The sequence below is a fragment of the Mastigoproctus giganteus genome, chromosome 2 (assembly GCF_048544385.1).
Source record: "Mastigoproctus giganteus isolate SK-2022 chromosome 2, ASM4854438v1, whole genome shotgun sequence".
NCBI lineage: Eukaryota > Metazoa > Arthropoda > Arachnida > Uropygi > Thelyphonidae > Mastigoproctus > Mastigoproctus giganteus.
The window spans coordinates 126,318,947-126,344,955 of NC_143576.1; the positions used below are offsets into that span (position 1 = coordinate 126,318,947).

Below are 26,009 nucleotides of genomic sequence, written 5' to 3' on the forward strand. Positions count from 1 at the left end.
TCTTGTACTATCAGTATGAATCTATCTTATATTTCCCACTAAAAAATTTATATAGATATATGTTTTATTCCAGATACAATTTCAATGACAGTATGCTACTGCAAGAGGATCTAGAAAAGTTGGGTAGATGGGCTGAGAAATGGCAACTGAAGTTTAACATTGACAAATGCAAAGTACTGCATATGGGTAGAAGTAACCCCAAAGAAACATGCCAACTCTGTGGTACTGCACTCAGGGAGGTAAAGAATGAAAAGACCTGGGGTAAGTGTGCTGTCAGATAAGAAGTTTTCTGATCAGTGCAGACAGGCTGCCAGAGAAGGTCATGGGGTCGTGAATGATACAGTACCCATGCCTTGGGTACTGCATACCGGTTTGGAGGCCTCATTTTAGGAAGGATGTAGAGTTGCTAGAACGAGTACAGAGAAGGGTAACAAGATTGGTGAAGGGAACGAAGGGGTACTCTTACCAAGAAAGGTTTAAGTTCTGCAAATTACAGCATCTGGAGACTAGATACCTGCTAGGTAATCTGATTGAGGTGTATAAGGCCTTGAATGGGTTGAGCAGGCTCAATGCTGATGGGATTCTTCCTCTTGTTCAGATTACAAACCTGAGGGAGCATAAATTCAAATTGAGGAAAGACGGTTATAGAATAGATGTGCAGAAATTTGCCTTTAGCCAGCAGTAGTTGATTGCTGGAACAAATTTCCACCTATCGTTGTGGAAGTTGATAACTTAAATAAATTCAAGGAAAAACTGGACAAACTTTTAGAGTGAATGGAGATGGGTTTTTTTTTTTTTTTTTTTTTGGCCGATGCTGTATAAGCTTTCTTTCTTGCGTCATATGCCTCCACTAATGCTAATAGTGCACAATAATATCGATTACCATTTGTTTCATTAATTGCATTCTAATATCCTTTAAGTTTTCTTTTTTATATTTAATGTGAGTAGTACATAATACCAAATATATAGATATAGTACTTATCATTCTCTTTCTTCTAACCACTGTTCTAGTGTAACCACCATCTCAGTTTAGGCAAGCTAAGCACATAAACCATCTAATTAGATTCATAATGTAAAGCACATTAATGGTCACATTAATTACCTTGACAAGACAAAAAATATTAACTTGTTCAAGCCCCGATTTCTAATGCAGCTATTTAAAAATGTCTATAAAATTCATCTTGATGAATTGCTAAATGCATCAATTGTTGTTTAGCCACCTAAACATTCATTAATTCTTGGAAAGTACAATGCTAAGGTTAACATATTCAAACTGGCTAAGAATAAAGAAAGTGAAAAAACCTATCCACAATTTATAATAACTTTATATTGCATACTATGTTCTGGAAAGGTGTTTGAAGTTTGGAAGTTTGAAGTTTTTTAATAATGCAGGAATAAACATTCCTGCATATTATTACAGAAATATATATGGATTGGCATATTCTTACAGAAATATAAATGTACGGTAAACCCCTCATGCAAAGAAATGGCTGGTCCATAAGAGATATTCAAAACCAGGCTATATTTATATAGATTGGTGCTAACTGACTCTAATCAAGCAGTCATTTCCTTAGAAGAAGATAGATACTAATGAAACATTAACCCAGCAGCACGTATGTGGGACCTGTTAGGTGCCTTGCAAGAAAAAGTATGACATGTCAATTGTTGGTTCAAAATTAATTTCTGAAACTGTCTCTATCTTCCTAAACATAGATCTAGTTTTATCCAAGTTGTTTTTGAAATAAGATTTATGTTTTTCACAGAGTAATAGCACAAACAACTGCCAAGACATGGGCCATTCACCTGTTTTTTGTAACTTAATGTGCTTAGGAGGCACGAGGCAACTCACAGGTGCCAATCAGTTTAAACATTTCATATTTATATTTTGATTGCACATTGAACAACTGCCATTCTAGTTCAAAGTCAACTAGTTACACTCTAATTCTGTAAATATAGCATCATTTCAGTCTTAAATGGAACATTTCAGGGCTTTGAAGAGTAATTACTGAAGGTCCTCGTTATCTGAGGATAATCGGTTCCAGAAAATTCCACTTAAAACGGGGACCAAATTTTTGTAATATGTATTATGTACTTGTACACAGTAAAAAATGGATTGAAGGAACTGAAAAAGTTGACAATTATTTAATTAGATATTTTTTATTATAATACGTTGAACAGTGTAAACTTAAGTAAAATTTATTGAAATTACATTATTTTTCAGTTTTATGAATAAAGAATGAATTCAGAGTTGTCTGTGTTTTTTTTTTTTTTTTTTGGCGTATTTTTTCAGATAAAATTGTGTCATAGTATTTAGTTATGTCTTTAACTTTGCGCTTAACTTTTGCTGTATGATCATGAAGAGGGTCATTCTCACAGAAATATTCAAGTGCTTGGTCAATTTTCTCAAGGGCTTCTTTAATTCTTTAATTTTCAAATCCTCATAACTGCAGGGACTCGGATAATGAACACTCAGATACTGGGGATCCCCTGTAGCTGAAAACAGTGAGAACTCTCAGTAGCCTTTGTTCCATGCAATTCTTCTTATAATTACTTTTTGATAGAGTTTTGTGAATTGAGTTCTTAGTTTTTTTTTTTAATCAAAAGCAATAGAATATTCTGAGTTAACCTAATTTTTTAAAATTTTTTATCAGAGTCCATTATAATGCATAGACTTCTAGCAGTATACAGAATTATAGTGGAGAAAAAGTGCACAAGCATAATTTTAAAATTTTGCATATTTAACGGTTTTAATGATTTAATCAAGTTGAACTCTAATTATATATCTTTTAAAAACATTTATATACATTATATACAAGCAAAAATATGTGCACATGTGTAATTTTTAAATTTTGGCATTTAAAGATTTTATTAACTTGAAAATTAAAGTGCCTAATAGTTTCATGATTATATTTTGTTTACACAGTTCATTTTTTTTTATCTTTTGAGCAGAATTAATAAATGTTCTTCATATATCGTATTTCCACGTGTATAAGACAAGACGTACCTTAATTTTGGGGCCCGAAATTTGAAAAAAAATGTATTACATAAAGTTATTGAACTCAAGTTTTATTCATCATAAAATTCATACAACTCATCACTGTCAAAACTCGCATCCATTAGCTTGTCTTCATCTGTGTCTGATGACGAATCACTGTCTTCATATATTGCCTTGTCCTCAGTTCCATCTACGGCATTTGAAATGCCACACTTCTTAAATGACTTGACAACGATCTCAATCTTGATATTATCCCAGGATCTTTTCACCCAGGTATAAACTTCTTCTATAGTTGCTTTCTTCACTCTTCCTGCTGGTGTCAAATTGTCCCCAGAAGACTTCACCGATTGGTTCCATTCGTCTCTCATGGCAGCTTTGAGGGGTTTGTTAATGCTGACATCATTAGCATTAGCATTAGATGCAAGAAAGCAAGCTTATGCAGCATCAGCCAAAAAAAAAAAAAAAAAAAAAAACCCACTTCCACTTCACCCCTCTGTTCGTTCAAAATACCTGTCCAGCTGAGCCTTAAACTTATTTAGGCTATCAACCTCCACCACAAGGGATTGAAGTCTGTTCCACCAACCAACCACCCGCTGGGTAAAGGCAAATTTCCGCACGTCTATCCTACATCTGTCTTTCCTCAATTTGAATTTATGCCCTCTCAGGTGATTTTTCTGAGCTAGAGGAAGAATCCCATCAGCATTGAGCATGCTTAAACCATTCAAGGCTTCATACACCTCTATCAGATCACCTCGCTGGTGCCTAGTCTCCAGACACTGTAATTTGCAAAACTTAAGCCTTTCTTCGTAAGAGCACCCCTTTGTTCCATTCACTAATCTTGTTGCCCTTCTCTGTACTCGTTCCAGCAGCTCTACATCCTTCTTGAAATAAGGCCTCCAGACCTGTATACAGTACCCTAGGTGTGGTCTGACCATTGCCTTACACAATGGAATAATCACTTCCTTATCCCTGCTGGAAAAATTCCTGTATATCATTGACAATACTCCACGAGCTACTCTTGCAGCCCGTCTGCACTGTTCAGAGAACTTCATATCTGCCTGCACAACCACCCCCAAGTCCCTTTCATTCTCTACCACTGTCGGTGTAGTACCACAGAGTTGATACGTTGCTCTGGGGTTGCTGTTTCCCATGTGTAGTACTTTACATTTGTCAATGTTAAACTTCATTTGACACCTCTCAGACCATCTGCTCAACCTTTCCAGATCCTGTTACAGCACCATAGTGTCAGTAGTGTCCTTGACAATGCTGCCAACCTTTGTATCGTCTGCAAACTTGGACATTAAGCTTGATATACCATCATCATTATCATTTATAAATACAGAACAATAATGGACCCAACACTGAGCCCTGAGGGACTCCACTAATAACATTAGTCCACGATGAGCAGTGTCCATTGATTACCACTCTCTGTCTTCTCCCCCTCAACCACCCCTTTATCCATAGCAGCAATTTGCCTCCAATATCACACTGCTCCAATTTGTGTAGCAGTCTTCCATGTGCAACAGTATCAAAAGCCTTTCTAAGATCCAAGTATATAATATCAAAGTTATTCCCTGCATCCAGTTCTTTTGTGATTGCATCATAGTATCCAATCAGGTTGGTCAGGCAAGACTTCCCCTTAACAAAACCATGCTGTGTCTGAGCTATAACTGAAGTCTTGTCTAAATGATCCTGCAGTGCTTCTTTAACCAGTGCCTCCATTAATTTTCCTGGAACAGAAGTTAAGCTCACAGGTCTATAATTACTTGTGTCAGCCTTTGATCCTCCTTTGTGAATTGTGGTCACATTTGCACATTTCCAGTCTATGGGTACCTCCCCTGAGTCCAAGGAAGCTCTCATAATTATGGCTAAGGGTTTGCTTACTTCCTTTGCTGCCTCCTTTAATATAACTGGATAGATCCCATCCACCCCGGGTGCCTTTCTTGTGTTTATCTTCAACAGTTTCTCCTCCACTTTACTCCCAGTTATTTCAAGATTCTGTAGCTTACTGCTAGAGTTGAATACACCTCTGGCATTCCCCTTGCTGAATAACTCCTCATGTGTGAATGTCGATGCAAAATATTCCTTTAGTTTTTTAGCTACATGAGCAGGATCATCAACAGTTGACCCATCAATATCAAGTGGACCAATCTGATTCATCCCCTTCCTTCTAGAGTTTACATAAGTAAAGAACTCTTTGCTGTTTTTCTTTGCATCCCTTGCCAAGGATTTCTCGTAATCTGCCTTCGCCTGCCTAACCTCCTTTGTAACTTGGTTGCATATCAACTGGTATCTATCATAGGCTTCTGTGTCATGTGTTAATTTGTAAGTATCACATGCATTTTTCTTCTCTGCCATATGCCTCATTAGTTCATCTGACATCCATTTTGGCCTAAACCTTGAATAATATTTCTTAGTTGGTATGTAAAGCCTAGTAGCTTCCAAGATAAGTTCTTTGAATGCTTCCCATTTTGAATTTGCTGTTGGTAACATCATCAGTTGGTCCCACTGTATAGAATTTAAATACTGTCTCAGTCCATCGTAGTCGCCTTTACGGAAGCAATAACCCTTCCCTTTACCCCTAATGGTAGTTACCTCTTTGAGTAAATCCCACTTCAGCACACTGTGATCACTGCCACCTAGTGGTTCATTTATCTGGAGATTCTTAATGCATGAAGAATCACTGCTGATAATCAAATCAAGAGTATTACTCCCTCTAGTTGCCTCCCAAACATGCTGATGTAGAAAACAATCATCCAATAAATCCACAAAAGCCCTGCTAGTGTGTGAGTAACCAGCCCCCGAATTCCAGTCAATATCTGGGAAATTAAAATCTCCCATTATAAGACTCTCTGATTTACTGGCCCACTCTATTTCCCTGTACAGTTCCTTATTATACTCATCAGAGTCATCAGGCCTATAGCACACTCCTACTCTCAATTTTGATCTCCCAATGCTTATGTCACACCAAACTGACTCAACACTGCACTGTCCGGCGATGTTGACTGGCTTCACTTCCTTGGTTTTTATATGTTTCTTAACTAATAGCATAACCCCTCCCTCCTTCCTATCCTGTCTATCCTTTCTGTAGACGTTGTACTCCCCAAATTGCAGTTCTGCATCCCTTATATCTGTGTGACACCACGTCTCTGATATCCCAACAATATCTGCCTTTGATGTTTTGAGCAATACCTCAAATTCATCAAATTTATTTACTAAACTCCTAGCATTGGTGTACACGTAAGTATACCTGCACCTGTTTCTATTCTTAGCTACCCTAACACAACCCATGTGTTTACTTGTACCGCAATGGCTCCCAGTAGTCTCTGAAATATCCTGCATCTTATTTTCCAAGCTGCTGCTCATTCCAATAGAAGCAGTGCAAGAATCACTTTCACCTTTGCCAGTGGCTACTGTTAATCTATTAGTCCTTGTATCCCCCCAATCTAGCAGTTTTCCGACTCGCCTAACACTGCCTCGATAGCATCAGCAAACATTCTTGCACCTTTTCTATTTAAGTGTATCCCATACCTATAGAAGCAGTCTCTCCTGTTACCAAGTACAGTCCAGGCTGAAAAAAATTCTACCCCTTGAGCCTTGCACAATCTTTCCAGGGCCGAATTGATCGACAGGGCTCTCATCATATACTCCCTCCTATCGTGTCAGGGCAGAATTGCACACACTTTCAAATTCAACCCTAATTCTCGGCTTTTGTTCAACAGTGACCTGTACTTGTTAAGTAATTCTGCCGGTCTCCTACTCTTAATATTATTAGTGCCAACGTGTACAACTATATCACCTTTTGTGCCCTTAAAAGATGATATTCGCTCTACAACGTCATCAACCTTTGCCCCTGGCAGACATACCCTGGTCCTGTTCCACCTATCTTTTTTACAAAGCATGTTCCCCGTTTCCCTGACAATAGAGTCACCAACAACTACTAGTTCCTTCGGGACCAGCGCATTCTGCCTTGGGGGTTGTCTCTGTGTCACGCGATGCCCAAGTGCAAGCTCTGGCATTGATGTGGGCAGCTGAGAGCTTGATGGGCCCCTCAATTTAGTTTCTTCGAGGGCATCCATCCTGTCCTTCAAGCTCTCATATAGGCCCACAAGAACAGCGAGTTGTTGCCTGATATCGATACACTCCTTGCATCACGCACACACAAAGACATCCCCCTTGGCAGTATCATGTCCCGTACCCGATTGCTCTGCAAACATCAAGCAAACAGTGCATTTTATAAGGCTGTGAGTCAGAGGACAACTGCCCCCCTCAGTTCTGCTCTGAGCCACAGCACTTCCATTAGCTTGAGCCTTTTGCTTTGCTGCTCTGGTCTGAGTCATGATTCTATTAATTAATTAATTAATTAATTATAATTAATTATGTTATGTTATTAATTATGTTAAATATAATTAATTATATTACGTTTGTAATCTAATCGTTATATGTATTTATTTAAATGTACAATTTAACTGCTAACGAAGTTCAACTAACGCTATCTAGTATGGTATATAACTATCGTATCACAAAGGCGGGAAAATTACGAAGTAGCGGAGTTGAAACACGTGGAAACCTTTACCGATACTTTTATGCAATTACAAGGCCAAGTAAAGAATAAATACACCAAATTAATCAGAAAATCACAAAATAATGTTATACTACTTAATTTAAATCAAAAGTTTTAGAAAAACAATAATTTCAAATCAATAAATAAGAAAAATCTACTGAGCGGCTTTGAACACGACCGTCTCTAGTAGCCTCGTCAGCAGACTCGTGGTTGGAGCTGGGATGTCAAGCCTCCAGGTATATGACGGCAAGTTTTGTTTTTTGCTCTGCAGCAATCTTCTTTGTATTTTTTGTTATGTGTGCCCTGAACTGATCAAGCACCAATAGCACAGGTTTGCATAATAGCCCACCTGGTCTCTTGCTCCAAACTTTCTCAAACCAGATCTTCTTCCCATCCTGATCCATCCAACCCTTGTCATGAACGTGGACAATCACTCCTCGAGGAATGTCTTCTTTTGGCATTGTTTTGCGTTTGAAAATCACCATAGGAGGCAGCTTGGTTCTGCCAGCACAAGCTAGAACAACTGTATAATGGCTCTTTTTATGTCCACTTGTCTTCACAGTTACAGTTTTCACCCCCTTCTTATCAACAGTTCTGTTACTTGGGACATCAAACTGAAGAGGGACTTTGTTCATATATGCAATCTGTCCCAACTCAAACTGATGTATCTTCCGACATTGAATGACAAAACGATGAAATTCAAGGACCTTTTGCTCATAGCTTTCAGGCATCTTTTGGGCAAGTCTGGTGCGTGTACGCATGGTTAGTCCATTCCGTTTCATGAACCTGAAGCACCAATTGTGTTCTCCTATGAAATCGGTAACTTCTTTTTCATCAGCAATTCTTCTTGCCTCATGCTGAACCATCTTTGTGGACACAGGAATTCCAACTGCCCTTTGCTTCTCAATCCATATCTTCAATTCCCTCTCAAAATTAGGCCATTTTGCTGACTTGCCTCTAATGGTCTTCTTCTGCCGTGGCATTTTCAGTAGGGTTTCTTCTTCCCGTAGCCAGTCTCGGATTATTTTCTCAGTTGGAGGAGGACCAAACTTACGTTCAGCAGCACGATTTCCATTCACTTTTGCAAACTGGATCACTTTTAACTTGAATTCAGCACTGTACGAAAATCTTTTCTGAGCCATTTCTGGGCAGAACGTGGCAAAGCGTAAGCTAATATACCGGTGTAACAAGTGCGAAACAACGAGCGCAAAGACAACAAGCGCGAAAAGCGGGAAATGGAAGTAAAAAAAATGTACAACCACTGTATAAGACGCACCCAGTTTTTAGACCCCAAATTTTTTCGAAAAAAGGTGCATCTTATACATGGGGAAATACGGTATATCCTAATATACATGTTATATAAGAAGAAATAAGTGTGCAGGTATAATTTCAAAATTGTGTACTGCAACGATTTTATCAACCTAAAACGGAAGGGCCTAATAGTTTCATGTTCACACTTTATCTTTATACAGTTCTATTTTTATTTTTGAGCAGATTTAATAAACGTTTATTCATATTTCTTATTCTACATGTAATATTTAAGCATAAATAAGGGGAAATTAAATTTTTAAATTTCCCCCTTATCAATTGCGTAAACTGAAAAGTAACTAATACTTTCATGCTTTATACCCAGGGTCCTCAGCTGGATATCATCATTCTTCTCTTTCTTGGTGATTCCCTTCTACTTCTCTCTCTCTCTCTCTCTCTCTCTCTCTCTCTCTCTCTCTCTCTCTCTCTTAGGGTAACTCAGGAATTTTTTTTTTTTTTGGCTGGTGCAGCATAAGCCTCAGGCTTCCTAGCACCATATAGCCAATAATAATAATAATAATAATATTTTATGTTCATGAGGGTTTTTTTTTTTTTTTGTTAAGTTTTGTTTCTTTAAAAATGACATGCATTGTAAAACAATTTACAATAAAATTTTTAATTAAAAAAGAAAAATAGAAAGTTGAAAATAATAATTAACACAATCCATTCACAACAGGTCCAAAACTGGTATACTGCAAGAAGAATTTTAAAAAACCAAAAAGTTTTTCCAGAAATATAAAACAAATTTAGAAACCTGTCAGGTCCCGAACAACTCTTTTTTGTCACTACGACTGGAAGGCACCTGCTGTGTGATTATGGAATTTTATGATATTCCCTTATACCATAAGAGAATATAAACAAGGGTGGGTGGGTATGTCCTGCACTTTGCATGTGCACGCAAGACAGCAAGTACAGGCAACCCCCGTATAACACAGTTTCACTCTAACACAATTGATAAATTGCAGCAATCCTCACACAACGCGGTACTTATATAACACGGTTAGAGAATTTCAGTAAATCTCGCATAACAGGGTATTTTTGATCTTTTGTGTGGGGGGGAAACCCTGCTATTATGTTGGATGTAATTTTTAAACATTTCCATTCTTTTTGAATCCCCACTGTTGACTCACTAGTCAAAAAAAAAAAAAAAAAAATTGAGAAATCCCTGTATTTTATTTTGTTGGGAAATCCCCATGTTCAATAGCACAGAACGTAACATGTGGAAAAATCTAGATTTCAAAGTTTTATTACTATTAGATAGAAACACTAGGCCATCCAAAGGATTTAAGTCATCCACACGTTGAAGTTTTATTCCTACCACCACAGTTGTACTAAGTTATACAACTTCTTTCATACAGCCATTAGATCAAGGCATTATATCCACCTTTAAAACTCAATCCATCAGAAAATCGTTACAATGGATTTTGGAAAAAAATTTCATCCAAATCTATTAAAGTAATGGAGGCATGAAAACATTTCTCGATTGTGGACTGTATCATAATCATAGCTTTATTGCTGAAAGAAGTAAAACCGTAAAAGCAGTTTTAGTTCTTTCATCGATAAAGATTCTGATACAGTCCTGATTCTGATACATTGCTATGTCAGCGTTAAATGCAGGTGGAAAAATATATGGCCAGAGTCAGTTCATTCAGGAAATATGGTTGAATCAAAAGAAAAGGGAATCGGTGCGATAGTAGAGCTTGCTACATCGGTAGGAGGGGGAAGGTTTTGATGTTATGACTACTGAAGCCCTCGTGGGTAGCACAGTTGATCGAATCGCCTTCCTCCCCACACCGGGTGGAAAAGACCTGAGTTCGAGTTCCATCAATGATGAGAAGATTTTTTATGGGTCTTTTCACAATGTGGTTGAGTTAGTCAGGTTCAGGCAGGGTTAGCATGGTTTTTTCTCCAGGAATCTTGGGTTTTTCGTCCAGCAAACAGAAAATCAACCTCAGGACACACATAATTTATAGACAATATACACACTAAAAAGCATACAGAAAGGCATAAAGTTAGCCGAGCAGTTAGAATCTTATTTTTTGAATGCAAATTCTTGAATGAAAGGAGCCCAAAGTTCAAAAGGGAGCTTCAAAATTGCTTAGTTCCATACGATAAAAATCACAAAGATTTATCAAACAAAAGCAAACAAAGCCAAATTATTGATTTTTTAAAGAGAGCAGAAGATACACGAAATCTAGAATGGTGTATTTTTGTTAGCTTTTGGAATGTAACCCCGCTTTTCGTACTTTTTCTTAGTCACGTATAACACGGTTTTGCACAATAGACATTTTATAAGAACCTAATTACCATGTTATATGAGGGTTACCTGTATGTATATATATATATATATATATTCAAAGTTTAATAAATTATAATTTAAGAAATATGAAGAAAAAAATAATGATAAAAATAAAAATTAGGAATGCAAACGATCATCGGCAGCAAATATGCATATTCCATTACATGTTGCATAAAATAAACTTAATTAAAGTGCATGCCAGTAGCATGGCAAACCAGTAGAGCAAAATAAACTAAACCACAAACAATGCAAGAGGGAAAAAAATGGGGGGAGGGAAGTAATCAAGAAGAGAGTATTATTGAAGGAACACTTCTAATGTAATTTATAAAAGCCTAAATATACGAAATATATGAGTTAATCAATTAATTAAAATTTAATGGCATCCACCCCATCAGTAAAATTTAATGGTGCCCGGGGCCTTTTTTGATTCATATTTCTTACATTATAATTTATTAAACTTTGAATATATTTCACATGGTAGTAATGATGCGCTTGGCTAACGCTGCACTCATAGTGCCATCTATATCCTAATCCAGTGGTATTCAAAGTGGAGTGCACGAGATGATCCATTGGGTGATCTGGTAAGTAGAGCGAGCAATGCAATCCTTCCATTAGAATCAATATAATATCGGTGTTTAGATACACCATAGATAACTCTTAATAAACTACAAAGTAGTTGTTGTAGGCATCATTTGCTGTTTCTCATATTGTGCTCTGCCTTCACGACGAGTTGCCATGATATTGCACTACTTCAAATAAGTAACTCTTCACTAATAGAGAAGACTATTGTTACTTATTCTCAGTTGAGTACCACCACCCAGACAGCACTGTTTCATGGCTATTGGCCGATCATCAGTGGGTGGGCAGGTACCCTGGTAATGCAGACATGACGACCCAGTTGTGAAGTTAATCACACAATATGAGAGATGCCAAGAGGTGTAGATGTCAATATTTAAAATAAATAAATGCACAAGGCATAATACTTTAAGAGTTTGGTATCTATATAATATCGGTGTTTAGATACACCATAGATAACTCTTAATAAACTACAAAGTAGTTGTTGTAGGCATCATTTGCTGTTTCTCATATTGTGCTCTGCCTTCACGACGAGTTTCCATGATATTGCACTACTTCAAATAAGTAACTCTTCACTAATAGAGAAGACTATTGTTACTTATTCTCAGTTGAGTACCACCACCCAGACAGCACTGTTTCACGGCTATTGGCCGATCATCATTATATAGATACCAAACTCTTAAAGTATTATGCCTTGTGCATTTATTTATTTTAAATATTGACATCTACACCTCTTGGCATCTCTCATATTGTGTGATTAACTTCACAACTGGGTCGTCATGTCTGCATTACCAGGGTACCTGCCCACCCACTGATGATCGGCCAATAGCCGTGAAACAGTGCTGTCTGGGTGGTGGTACTCAACTGAGAATAAGTAACAATAGTCTTCTCTATTAGTGAAGAGTTACTTATTTGAAGTAGTGCAATATCATGGCAACTCGTCGTGAAGGCAGAGCACAATATGAGAAACAGCAAATGATGCCTACAACAACTACTTTGTAGTTTATTAAGAGTTATCTATGGTGTATCTAAACACCGATATTATATAGATACCAAACTCTTAAAGTATTATGCCTTGTGCATTTATTTATTTTAAATATTAGAATCAATGTACCTATGTGAGGTGACTTTCTCTGCAATGACTATTATTAAAACCATGTTTAGAAATTAACTTAACTTGGAACCAGATCTTTGGGTAGCTGTGTCCCAAAATATGACACCAGGATACACAGCAATAACGAAAAATATTCAAGCACATTTTCCCACTAAAAAATGCTGTTGATTTGATTTATACCAATTTGTACTTTAATTTCAAATTTTGTTTTGTTTTGTATTTTTGCATCGAATTAGATTGTGATTTTATACATGAGATTCTAGATATAATGCATACCATGTAAATTATTTATAAATAAAACAAATAGTATTACATTACATTTATTACACTTGTTACATTAACGATTTCATATCATTTTGTGCTTGAACTTCAATTTAATTTTGTTTTTTGTATTTTTTAATTGTGATCTTTTAAAATTATGTGATTTTATAATTGTAGTAGTAGTGGCATGTGATGCAAGCAAGCAAGTGTATGAGCTTATGCAGCATCAGCCAAAAAAAAAAAAAAAACAATTACAAAACAATCCCCTCTAAATGTTTGTCCAGTTCCTCCTTAAATTGATTTAACCTATCAATTTCCACAACGAAAGATGGAAGTTTGTTCCAGCAATTAACCACCTGCTGGCTAAAGGCAAATTTTCGCCCATCTATTCTGCAATTTCTTTCCTCAATTTAAATTTATGCCCCCTTAGGTTCGTAATCTGAACAAGTGGAAGAATCCCATCAGAATTCAGCATGCTCAACCTATTCAAGGCCTTATACACCTCAATCAGATCACCTCGCAGGTGCCTAGTCTCCAGCTGCTGCAATTGGAAGAACTTAAGCCTCTCCTGGTAAAAGGATCCCTTCATTCCCCTCACCAATCTTGTTGCCCTTCTTTGTACATGCTCAAGCAAATCTACATCCTTCCTAAAATGAGGCCTCCAGACTTGCACACAGTACTCAAGGCGTGACCTGACCATTGCCTTATACAGAGGGATAATCACCTCCTTTTTCCTGCTAGCAAAATTCCTGTATATCATTGACAACACCCCATGACCAGCCCTGGCATCCTGTCTGCATTGCTTAGAAAACTTCATATCTAACTGCAGAATTACTCCCAGGTCTTTTTCATTTTCTACCACCTTAAGTGTAGTACTATAGTACTACACAGTTGGTACATTTCTCTGGGTTTACTTCTACCCATATGCAGTACTTTGCATTTTTCAATGTTAAACTTCAGTTGCCACTTCTCAGCCCATTTGCCCACATTTTCAAGATCTTGTTGCAGTAACACACTGCCATCACCGTCATTAACAACCCTGACAACCTTTGTATCATCTGCAAACTTCGATACTAAGCCTGATATACCTTTTTTTTTTCTTTTTTTTTTTATGAAAACCCCAATCACGAAAGGTATCAAAACCTATAGTACTGAGTACCGTGCATGGGTAGAAGGAGAAGTATGGGGGAAGGGGGATGCCGGAAACTTTACTCTAGAGACTAAACATGGGTTTCACCACTTCAAGCCTCCAATAAGCAAAGTGGTGGTATATCAGCGGTTGATGAAAGTCATCTACCACCTTCATCAATATCATTGATAAATATACAAAACAACAGTGGACCCAACTCCAAACCCTGTGGGACTCCACTAATAACATTAGTCCATGAAGAGCAGCATCCATTGATTACCACCCTCTGTCTTCTCCCACTCAACCATCCTTTTATCCATTGTAGCAACTTACCCTTAATACCATTCTGCTCCAATTTGTACAGTAGTCTTCCATGCGCAACAGTGTCAAAAGCTTTCTTGAAATCCAAGTATATGGTATCAAAATTATTTTTTGCATACAGTTCCTTTGTAACCACATCATAATAACCAATCGAATTTGTGAGAAGACTTTTCCTTAACAAACCCATGCTGTGTCTGAATTATTGCTGCAGTCTTGTCTAAATAATCCTGCAATGCATCTTTGACCAGTAACTCCATTATTTTATCCGGAACAGAAGTTAAACCAACCGGTCTGTAATTACTCATGTCACCTTTCGATTCCCCTTTGTGAATTGAGGACACATTTGCACATCTCCAGTCCGTGGGGACCTCCCCTGAGTCCAAGGATGCTCTCATAATTATGGCTAAGGGTTTGCTTACTTCCTTTGCCACCTCCTTTAATATAACTGGATAGATCCCATCCACCCCTGTGCCTTTCTTATGTTTAACTCCAACAATTTCTCCTCCACTTTGTTCTCAGTTATTACAAAATAATTAAGCACCCTGTTACAATTTGATAACTTTGTGGCATTTTCAAACCTTAATAACTCCTCATGTGTGAATGTAGATGCAAAATACTCATTCAGTTTGTTTGCTATCTGAGCAAACAATGTGATTCTAGATATAATGCCTTCCATGAAAAATATTTATAAATAAAAAAAATATTAAACTTATATATTTAATTTTTTATTCCATGTTGAGTGCTAGTCCTTTAAGTAAAATAAGGGTGTGTGACCAAAAAAAGTCTGGAGACCACTGTCCTATTCTTTTTCTATATATTTCAGTTCATTAGTTGTTTTTTCAGTGGTATGGTTTTTCCATGCAAGTGCTTGGCTTTCTGTCTTATTATTTTTCCACTGCATAAGGATGACTATTATCCAAATCCATTGCATTGGCAGCTCAATCTTTGGATCATTTCATCATTGCAAGTATTTCTCTAACGTTTGAAATGCAGTGATTCCCTGAGTATTATTGCTTTCCTGACCCTCTGTTGAAATGGGGCATAATGGGCAGTCTATTTTATTTTTAGTTAATTTGGTCCAATATTGTAGACAGTTTACGTCTCCAACCTTTCACAAAATTCCAACTTTGTTGCCAGCGGTGGGCAACATTAAATTTCAATTAATTGACGATCAAATTTATTTCATTTACTTCATATATTTAGGTTGTTTTTTTTTGTTATTTGGTTTTTAGGAGCATTAGCAACTAAGGCCATATTGCTCCGGGATATGCGGTGGTCATTCCCTGACCTTTCCGCATCCTCCGTATTTGGTGGTGACGGGCTTGAACCCGGGTCTAATCACGTATATTTAGGCTTTTCTAAATTACATTAGGAGCGTTCCTTCTACAGTACCCTCTTCTTTATTACTTTCCCCTCCCCTTCTTTTTCATTGTTTTTGACTTAGTTTATTATTTCGCTCTATTGGTTTGCCATGCTACTGGCATACATTTTAATTAAGTTTATATATACTTTGTATATATATACATACACCGTATACCTCCTGGAATTCAATTAATAAGCACAATATACTCTCTGCATATGTAACATTCACAGAGTATACCGTCTGCTAATTTTACAACTATAGCACTGGTTAGGGTTACTAAAAACAAAGACAGGTGCATGTATACTTGCTTGTACACTAATGCTAGAAGCATAGCAAACAAGTTTGATGAATTTGAAGTACCTGATTAAGGCAAGAAATGCAGATATAGTAGGAATATCGGAAACATGGTATTACTTAGACATAAGTGATTATGCAGAATTTGAATATGGTGAGAATAATGTGTATGGGATGGGCAGGCAAAATAGGAAGGGGAGGGGAGGAGGAGAATTTAAGTCCACCCACATCATTTGGGTGCACTGCCAAAGAATCTAGGGCAGTGCATGCAGATGATGTGGGTGGCAAGTGCAATTCTCAGTCAATCTGGTGCAACATAAGCATTAGAAAAACTAAAAATGAGAGTAGGAGTGTATTATAGGCCTAACAATTGTGATGAGTTAACAAACAAATGCACAGATAAACAAAGTGGGCCAATAAATCAGATGGTCTCTTATAATGGGAGATTTTAACCTTCCAGATGCTGCCTGTAATTCGTGGGTTGGTCACTTGCATAGAAGCTTAAATATCCTGCATTTAGTGGATGACTGTTTTCTATTGCAGCACGATAGAGAGGGAACAAGAGAAAGCAATACTCTTGATCTCATTATCGGTGGTGACTCATTCTGCATTAAGAATAGCCAGATAAAGGAACCACCAAATGGCAGTGTTCATAACATATTGATGTGGGATATACTTATGTAAGTACTGTCAAAGATAAGGAAAGAGTTTTGCTTTCATAAAGGCAACTACAGTGGTCTTAGTTTTTAAATGCCTTTCAGTGAGACCAACAGATGACATTAGCAACTGCAAATTCTAAATGGGAGGCAGCGAGAGAGGTAATCAAAGAAGCCACAAAGCTTTTTATACCAACTATAGTTCGTTTGACTTCTATTTAGACCTAAATAAAAGTCAAATAAACTGAGGAGACTAGTGGCTCAGAAGAAAAATGCATGGGATTATAAATTAGCAGGGGATAACTAGTAGTTGTTGGGGACTATTGTCAAGGAAACGGGAAACATGCCTTGTAAAAAGGATAGGTGGAACAAGACCAGGGTATGTCTGCCAGGAGAAAAGGTTGATGATGTTGTAGAGCGGATATCATATTTTAAGGGCACAAAAGGTGATATAGTTGTACACTTTGGCACAAATGAGTAGGAGACCGGCAGAATTACTTAACAAGTACAGGTCACCGTTGAAAAAAAGCCGAGAATTAGGGTTGAATTTGAAAGTGTCTGCAATTCTGCCCAGACACGATAGGAGGGAGTATATGATGAGAGCCCTGTCGATCAATTCGGCCATGGAAAGATTGTGCATGGCTCAAGGGGTAGAATTTTTTTCAGCTTGATCTATAATTGGTAACAGGAGAGACTGCTTCTATAGGTATGGGATACACTTAAATAGAAAAGGTGCAAGAATGTTTGCTGATGCTATCGAGGCAGTGTTAGGTGAGTCGGAAAACTGCTAGATTGGGGGGATACAAGGACTAATATATTAACATTAGCCACTGGCAGAGGAGAAAGTGATTCTTGCACTGCTTCTATTGCAATGAGCAGCAGTCTGGAAAATAAGATGCAGGATATTACAGAGACTGCTGGGAATCATGGGGGTACAAGTAAACACATGGGTTGTGTTAGGGTGGCTAAGAGGAAGAGCAGGTGCATGTATACTTGCGTGTACACCAATGCTAGGAGTTTAGTAAATAAATTTGATGAATCTGAGGTATTGCTCAAAGCATCAAAGGCGGATATTGTTGGGATATCAGAGACGTGGTGTCACACAGATATAAGTAATGCAGAACTGGAATTTGGGGAGTACAACATCTACAGAAAGGATAGAAAGGGAGGAAGGGTTATGCTATTAGTTAAGAAACACATAAAATCCAAGGAAGTGAAGCCAGTCGACATCGTTGGACAGTGCAGTGTCAAGTCAGTTTGGTGTGACATAAGCATTGGGAGATCAAAATTGGGAGTAGGAATGTTCTATAGGCCTAATGACTCTGATGAGTATAATAAGAAATTGTACAGGGAAATAGAGTGGGCCAGTAAATCAGAGTCTTATAATGGGGGATTTTAATTTCCCAGATACTAACTGGAATTTGTGGGTTGGTCACTCACACACTAGCAAGGCTTTTGTGGATTTATTGGATGATTGTTTTCTAAATCAGCATGTTCGGAAGGCAACTAGAGGGAGTAATACTCTTGATTTGATTATCAGTAGTGATTCTTCATGCATTAAGAATCTGCAGATACAGGACCCACTAGGTGGCAATGATCACAGTGTGCAGAAGTGGGATTTACTCAAGGAGGTAACTACCATCAGAGGTAAAGGGAAGGGTTATTGCTTTCGTAAAGGCAACTACGATGGTCTGAGACAGTATTTAAATTCTATACAGTGGGACCAACTGATGATGTTACCAACAGCAAACTCAAAATGGGAAGCATTCAAAGAACTTATATTGGAAGCTACTAGGCTTTACATACCAACTAAGAAATACTGTTCAAGGTTCAGGTCTAAATGGATGTCAGATGAACTAATGAGACATATGGCAGAGAAGAAAACTGCATGCGATACATATAAATTAACATGTGACACAGAAGCCTATGATAGATATAAGTTGATCTGTAACCAAGTTACAAAGGAGTTTAGGCAGGCGAAGGCGGATTACGAGAAATCTTTGGCAAGGGATGCAAAGAAAAACAGCAAGGAGTTCTTTACTTGTGTAAACTCTAGAAGGAAGGAGATGAATCAGATTGGTGCACTTGATATCAATGGTTCAATTGTTCATGATCCTGCTCAGGTAGCTAACAAACTAAATCAATATTTTGCATCTACATTCACACATGAGGAGTTATTCAGGAAGGGGAATGCCATAGCTGAAGTAAACACTGGCAGTGAGCTGGATGATCTTGTAATAATTGAGAGTAAAGTGGAGGAGAAATTGTTGAAGATAAATACAAGAAAGGCACATGGGGTGGATGAAGTTGATCTGTAACCAAGTTACAAAGGAGTTTAGGCAGGTGAAGGCAGATTACGAGAAATCTTAGGCAAGGGATGCAAAGAAAAACAGCAAGGAGTTCTTTACTTATGTAAACTCTAGAAGGAAGGGGATGAATCAGATTGGTCCACTTGATATCAATGGTTCAACTGTTCATGATCCTGCTCAGGTAGCTAACAAACTAAATCAATATTTTGCATCTACATTCACACATGAGGAGTTATTCAGGAAGGGGAATGCCATAGATGAAGTAAACACTGGCAGTGAGCCAGATGATCTTATAATAATTGAGAGTAAAGTGGAGGAGAAATTGTTGAAGATAAATAAAGAAAGGCACCTGGGGTGGATGAGATCTATCCAGTTATATTAAAGGAGGCAGCAAAGGAAGTAAGCAATCCGTTAGCCATAATTATGAGAGCTTCCTTGGACTGAGGGGAGGTACCCATAGACTGGAGATGTGCAAATGTAACCCCAATTCACAAAGGAGGATCAAAGGCACAAGTAATTATAGACCTGTGAGTTTAACTTCTGTTCCAGGAAAATTAATGGAAGCATTGGTTAAAGAAGCTCTGCAGGATCATCTTGACAAGAATTCAGTTATAGCTCAGACACAGCATGGTTTTGTTAAGGGAAGGTCTTGCCTGACCAATTTGATTGGATACTATGATGTAGTCACAAAAGAATTGGAGGCAGGGAATAACTTTGATATTATATATTTGGATCTTAGAAAGGCTTTTGATACTGTTGCACATGGAACACTGCTGCACAAATTGGAGCAGTGTGGCATGGGTGGCAAATTGTTGCTATGGATAAAGGGATGGTTGAGTGGCAGAAGACAGAGTGGTAATTAATGGACACTGCTCATCGTGGACTAATGTTATTAGTGGAGTGCCTCAGGGTTCAGTGTTGGGTCCATTGTTGTTTTCTGTATTTATAAATAATATTGATGATGGTATATCAAGCTTAATGTCCAAGTTTGCAGACGATACAAAGGTTGGCAGGGTTGTTAATGATGCTACTGACGCTATGCTGCTGCTGCTTTACACTGACAAATGTAAAGTACTACATATGGGAAACAGCAACCCCAGAGCAACATATCAACTCTGTGGTACTACACTAACAGTGGTGGAGAATGAAAAGGACCTGGGGGTAATTGTGCAGGCAGATATGAAGTTCTCTGAGCAGTGCAGACGGGCTACAAGAGTAGCTCATGGTGTCTTATCAATGATATACAGGAATTTTTCTAGCAGGGATAGGGAGGTGATTATTCCCTTGTATAAGGCAATGGTCAGGCCGCACCTTGAGTACTGTATACAGGTCTGGAGGCCTCACTTCAAGAAGGATGTAGAGCTGCTGGAACGAGTACAGAGAAGGGCAACAAGGTTAGTGAACGGAACGAAGGGTTGCTCTTATGAAGAAAGGCTTATGTTTTGCAAATTACAGTGTCTGGAGACTAGGCACCGGCGAGGTGATCTGATAGAGGTGTACAAAGCCTTGAATGGATTGAGCATGCTCAATGCTGATGGGATACTGCCTCTTGCTCAGAATAATCACCTGAGAGGGTATAAATTCAAATTGAGGAAAGACAAATGTAGGATAGATGTGTGGAAATTTGCCTTTAGCCAGCAGGTAGTTGATTGGTGGAACAGACTTCCATCCCTCGTTGTGTAAGTTGATAGACTAAATAAATTTAAGGCTCAGTTGGACAGGTATTTCGAACCAACGGAGGGGAAGTGGAAGGTTTTTTTTTTTTTTTTGGCTGATGCTGCATAAGCTTGCTTTCTTGCATCATATGCCTCTACTAATGCTAATATACTCTTCATTAAATACTACAGCAAGTACAAACTAGTATTACAGAAACAAAATTACATGGAAATCACAGCAGAGATTATTAAGGGGTAGGGATCCTGTCTGACTAATCTGATTAGCTATGACGTAGTAACAAAGGAAATGGATACAAATAATCATTTTTCACATCATGTTAAAATTTCAGTAAAGCTTTTTACACTGTTCCACACAAATGACTGCTGTACAAACTGGAGCATTGTGGCATTAGGGGTAAGCTGCTATGGATTAAGAGATGGTTGAGTGACAGAAGGTGGTTATAAATGGGTGCTGCTCTTCTTGGATTAATGTTATTTGTGGAATATCCCAGGTTCAGTGCTGTATCCCTTACTGCTCACAGTATTTATTAACAATAGTGATGAAGGAACATAAAACTTGCTAAGTTTGCAAATCAAGGCATACTGCTATAGCAAGCATTAAATATATTAGGCAGATGGGCTGAGAAATGACAATTAAGATTTAATATTGATAAATTCAAGATAATGCACATGGTAATGTTATTTAGTAATCCCAGAATAACATACAAATTAGGTAGTGCCACACATGAGACATGGAGAACAAAAGAGCCTATGGGTAATTGTACAGTCTAACATGAAGCACTCTGAGCAGTGCAGTCAAGCTGCCAGAACAGATCATAGGGTTCTGTCAAGAATATACAGGGACCTTTGCCAGCAGGGACAAAGACATGACTATCCTGTTGTATAAGGCAATGGCTAGGCCACATCTTGAATATTGCATACATCTTGAATATACAGGTCTGGAAGCCTCATTTTAAGAAATATATGAAACACTTGGAATGGGTGCAGATAAAAGCAACCAGATTAGTAGAGAACACAAAGAGGTACTCTTACCACAAAAGACTTAGTTTCTGAAAATTCCAGCACTTGGAAACTGAAGCACTTATGAGAGACCTAAGTGAAGTGTTCGAGGCTTTAAAAAAATGGATTGAATAAACTTGATTATGGTTTTTAACACTCTCTCTCTCTCTCTCTCTCTGCACACAAATGGACAAATTGAAACTGGAAAGGGATTATTGCAGGACAGGTGTGGAAAAATAAATTTTTTAAAACAGAACAAAAATGCTATAGCAGAGAAAAAACTAACTGGTGTCATGGAAATGAGTAGTTTGAATAGATTTAAAGAATGATATATATTATCAAATGGGATGGATATATATTTTTTATTATTTTTTTTTTTTTTTGGCTGACACTGTATAAGCTTGCTAACTTGCATCATTTGCCATTAACAGTAATGGTACCCTAGCAGAATGAAGAAATGGACCCCCACAAAGATGTACACTATACTAAAGCAGAGACACAACAGAATCCTGTGGCAAATCACAGAGGTGGCATTTTGTAATAACTAAGAGCAAAGTGGAGGAAAATTTTTTGAAGTCAAATATAAGAAAGGCACCTGGGGGTGAATACGGTGGATTGCTTTCTTGCATCATATGCCTCTACTAATTTTAATGTCACCTAAATAGGTGAACAATATCAGATTATCGCATCAACAACAAGTAACACTAGACACCATCTGTATAGCCATTTGCTATGCCGCTGTAGCAGCCACTAGGATAAACAGATGGGAAACCAGAAACCAATAAAACACAAAGACAAGGAACCAACACCAGTGAAAGAAGGCTACACAAATAGCCTTCTTTCCCTGGTGTTGATCAGCTTCTTGCTTCTATTACCTGGTGTAGGTAATAGAAGCAAGAAGCTGATCAGAAAAGTGAAGGCCATCCTCAAGAAAGACAACATCCACAGCAAAAACTAGACCTATAATCAGAGAATCAAAGGTTACCTGGACACCCTCAAGCAGAAAATTTCTTGCACTCAACAAGAAACTTGGCTGATATAGTGAAAATGCCCAGAGGAAAGCAGACAACTGGATATTTGATTTAAACCACAGAGCCTTCCACATTAATTTTCTTTTTTTCATTTTTTTTTATTAGAAAGTGGCCCCTAGCAAGAAACTGGCAACTCCAACATACATAGCACATATATATTACGCACATACTACACACATATTATATAAAAATGATCATAAATTACAAGCTGAGAGAATTCAAGTAGTCATTCTCAATCAACATATCACATGTCAAGATAACAAATCACATGATGCATTAAAAATAAAGTCAGAAATATAATCTGTGGTGCAAGGAACCACTAGACAAAGCAAGGCACAATGAGCCATATAACATGAAAGAAGAAGCGTGATACAAGGAGTCTGATCTTATGAAGTAAACATGAGACAAATGCAAGACTTAAATAATCCTCACTGGTCCTAAAATTGCAGAAAATTGATGAATTGTCATCCAAATTGGTTGATACGAGCTAATATTGTTTCAATAAAAGCATCACAACTAATAGCAACATATATCACAATCCTCTTCATTATTCAGTTAAAAAGGAAGCACAGTCAAGCAAGTCTGAAGAATCCAAAAATGATCCTATATTGCACACGTTATGACAAGCATCGTCCCCAATACTTCAGAAGAGTATTGTCTCATCCTGCTTACTCTATAAATAAAAGATCTGATCTGGAGAGAGAGAGAAAGAGGGAAAAAAATCTCCAAACTACAGTTGAATTGTGCAGATTAATACCAGCCCATGAAGACCAATTATCAAATTCAAGAGCAAGCTATTATGCAACCCGAACACCAAGCAACTGTGTAAATAATCCACAACAGAAGAGAGCCTTCCACACATTACATTTCTATTAACAAGCTGCCCCCAGCCAGAAACTTGCAAATCTGCTATATACACACATACATATTATATACAGATGATATACAGATTCAAATTCATATTAATTACAATGTCATAAAGTGAAATGAACACATAACATGTCCAGACATGTTACATGGCACAAGGCAAGCACATGGCACAATGAACCGTATGACATGAATAAGACCAACGTGACACAAAGAGCCATTGATCTTACGAAGTCAACATGAGATGAAGACAAATAGCAGTATGGCCAGAAGTAACTATATAAATTGGCCAATAGGAATATACTGTTTACAGAGGAACACAATCATTAACTACAAGGTCAATTACACAGTTTATTTCAGCATCTTAAACTGTTACACAGAATTCACATCAATAGTCTATAAGCCATCTACTGTTCAAGTAGCACTAATCTTCTCTAAAATAATTTCTTGGAAAATTTTTGAAAACCATTAGCATTAGTTGAGGCATGCAATGCAAGAAGGTAAGCTTACAGAGCATCAGTCAAAAAAAAAACAATAAAACAAAAAAAATAAAACAATAATAATTAATAAATAAATAAAAATAAAAAAAGGACAAAAAAAGCCTTCCCATTTCACCCATCCAGTAACTCTAGATGTTTGTCTAGCTCAGCCTTCGCAATCAACTACCCACTGGATAAAGGCAAACTTCCACACATCTATTCTACAACTGTCTTTCCTCAATTTGAATCTATGCCCACCCCCTCAGGTTCTTAATCTGAGTAAGCGGAAGTATCCTGTCAGCACTGAGCCTGCTCAAACCATTCAAGGCCTTATACACCTCAATCAGATCACCTCGCAGGTGCCTTGTCTCTATATACTGCAACTTCCAGAATTTAAGCTTCTCCTGGTAAGAGAACCCCTTTGTTCCTCTCACCAATCTTACTGCCCTTCTCTGTACTCATTCTAGCAACTACATCTTTGCTAAAATGAAGACTCTAGACCTGTACACAATACTCAAGGTGTGGCCTGACCATTGCCTTATAGAAATGTATAAGGCAATTGTCAGGTCCTTGAGGTTGTCACGGACATTCTCTCAGATATGCCAGACAATCTGTACTCGCTAGTGGGAGTCTAAAACGCTGATGGAACTGATATTCGAGTGACATTCAAGTCACGTGGACCCAAGTTCGGTGAAGTCCGGACGGTCTGTGACAGCCAAATCCTCTACTTGCACCTTCACGATGGTGGGACTTTTAGTAACCCTGAGTATAACCTCCATGCACATGCACATTTCCTGACCACCCAGGTGTGAACCAACGTAAGCAGGGGTCGAGGTGTGATGCCCACACCACAGGGAGCAATGACACCCCTCTGTGTTCCAGGCAATACTAGGTGGTAGATGACTCTCATCAACTGGTGAAATACCATCACTTTGCTTGTTGGAGGCTTGAAGTGGTGGAACCCATGTTTAGTCTCCAGAGCTAAGTTCCGGTCAACCCTTCCCCATCTCTTCTGTCATGCAGTATGACTAATGACTTTTGAGGTTATGATGAACATCATGATGAGATCCAATCTTTCTTACATTTCGAGGGTACAGCTCTAAAACAGTATTCGCAGGCTAGCAAGTACACCAGACTGAACCAATTGGTAACTCTTTAAGAGGGTTCCAGAACAGCTAGTGTATAATCTTGCTACCTCTACTCTGCCAGATAGTGACTGGAGGGAGTCCGAGGAGGCATTGTCGAGGCCACGTTAACTCAAGGATCTGGGTATATTCTTACCACGTGTATGCCATATCCAAAAATTTCATTACTTCATATATAGCATGTCCCCCCCCACACTTTCTCATTATTGAATACACCATGAATTGTCAAACTAATAGAGTTAGGTTATCTGCAAAAAAAAACCTAAACCTCCCAAACACTTCCTAGTTCATTTCAGAAATATATGTGGTCTCAATTCAAATCTCAACGATGTCCATTTCCAATTTCAGTCTGCCAAACCCCATGTACTTTTTCTGACAAAATCTCAGTTATCAGTTGATTCAAATACTGCTCATCTCAGTTGCCCAAATCATTCGCTGTATGATTCCTTTCGCCTTAAAGGTGGTACTTGTGCATATGTCCGTTCTGATATTCCCTGTCAGAGACTTGGCAATTTGAAATCTCCTCTCTTTGATCTTCTCTGGCTTAAAATCTCTCTACCTCATTGTGTCAAATTCATCTGTTGTCTCTACCGTTCTCCCAACTCCACTAATCACTTGGAGCT

The 26,009-nt window shown here is 37.9% G+C and overlaps 1 protein-coding gene across 1 annotated transcript in view; it reads right to left on the bottom strand.

The window, feature by feature from the left end:
• Pkn (serine/threonine-protein kinase N) overlaps positions 1–26,009 on the bottom strand; it is a 718,384-nt gene that overhangs the window by 600,986 nt on the left and 91,389 nt on the right. The gene's annotated exons all lie outside the window — the stretch shown is intronic.